The 1,660-nt window shown below is 39.0% G+C and overlaps 1 protein-coding gene across 1 annotated transcript in view; it reads left to right on the top strand.

Annotated features, from left to right (window-relative positions):
- The window catches only part of LOC119410375 (junction-mediating and -regulatory protein), a 37,859-nt gene that overhangs the window by 24,519 nt on the left and 11,680 nt on the right, over positions 1-1,660 (top strand). The gene's annotated exons all lie outside the window — the stretch shown is intronic.

The following is a 1,660-nucleotide window of genomic DNA, read 5'->3' as shown; positions in this document are numbered from 1 at the left end:
TTTGAGTAGAAGTAATAAATTACTTTAATTCCTGTTTAAATGCAATTCATCCTGCCATACCTGCAGTGTCTTCAGACTTTGCCAGCAAATTAAAAGTTGAAGCTTAATCATTAAATTATTATCTTTGTGTTAGATTTATTTATAAATCATATTTAAACACTGCTTGTACCAATTAAATTAAATAAAAAGTAACACACGTTCTCTATCACGTCATTAATCAGATAAACAAACAAACAAACAAACAAACAGCTTCATCTTCAGACAGACTGACGTTATGTTTTCTCTCTTGAAAAAGAACAAAGTGTTAAATTGTAGAGACTCACCTGCAACACATGAAGAGTTGTATCAGCTGCAGCTCCTTCCTCCTCCTCGTCACTCCCACATGTTTACGTTTATCTCCGTGGTTCTCCCGTGTCGTGTCGTCACTTTTCAAAGCTGCATGTTGCTCAGTTTTTATCTTTGTGAAGTTCTCCCACACTTTGGAGGACTTGGGTCGAACAGTTTTCGCTGCGTCGGTCATTTGTCAAATTTACTTAATTTCCTTTAAAAACAGCCTCTGCTCTGCCTCCTCCTCCCCCCTCGCTCTGTTCAACTCGCGCTGCAGTTTTTTTTGTTTTCCAAACTTTATTCAGTCAGTCGGCATTGACAATGAACTGCCCGTGAACAAAACGAAACGGCTCCGCAGCGCCTTGAAAGACGCATAATCGCGCGACACAACAAATCGATAACGAAATTCGTTGCCAACGCTTTTAATCATCGATTTTTATCGATTTTATCGATTCGTTGTTGCAGCCCTAATGCATAGATTTGTACAAATTGTACTTGAGAGGAGATTATTACAACCTCATATAAAGTCAATGATGATCATGATATCGGAACTGGATCGGTGTCGGTTCAGAAGTTAAAACAATGTGGATCGTGCATCCCTAATACATACAGTCCATTTACCATTTACTTGGAGCTATAGAAGTAAATTGAATTGAATTGAATAATGATCTGTACTTGATTTAATTGGACTTTTTATTCAGTCAGTTTTGTGGTTTTCAGCGTTGTATGAGCGGGTGCGTGCGGACCAGAGGAAGTTTGGGAAGGCGTCGTGCGAAGCAGCAGCTGAACGCATGGAGCGGCTGAAGTTCGCCCTCTCTAAAGAAACTCTGCAACTCATGAGAGCTAAAGAAATCTGCCTGGAGCAGAAGACACAGAGCTTAAAGAACGAGGTAACCATTTATCTGTTATTATGAACTTCATATGGCGTAAAAGGGAAAAGATAAAAGCTGTGCTGGAGGAAGTGACCACCATCTTGTTGTAGAGCGGTGGGACTGACTCGCTGATGGTCTGTAAGATCCTGTAAAACCATCTGGAATTGAAGCCGAGCACAAAGAGTCTAGACTCTAAAAAAAAGTCTAGACTCTAAAAAATCTGCAGGTCCAGATGAACTTCCACCTTATTTATCCTGATGCATGCTCAATAATCCAGGTAGAAAAATCTAAAAAAGTTAAATCTGGTCCTCTGGTCATTCAAAAAAACAAAAAACAAAACAAAACAACAAAATAAATGTAGAAGACGTATGTAATGTAGAGACGTTTATTTTCTAAACATAACGTCCCAGTGGATTTTAAACCCCAAAATACATTAAAGACTGGTTCATCCCAAAGATCCA

This window comes from Nematolebias whitei, chromosome 5 (genome assembly GCF_014905685.2).
Source record: "Nematolebias whitei isolate Nwh7 chromosome 5, NemWhi1, whole genome shotgun sequence".
Lineage (NCBI taxonomy): Eukaryota > Metazoa > Chordata > Actinopteri > Cyprinodontiformes > Rivulidae > Nematolebias > Nematolebias whitei.
This window is presented reverse-complemented; position numbering and strand designations above follow the sequence as displayed.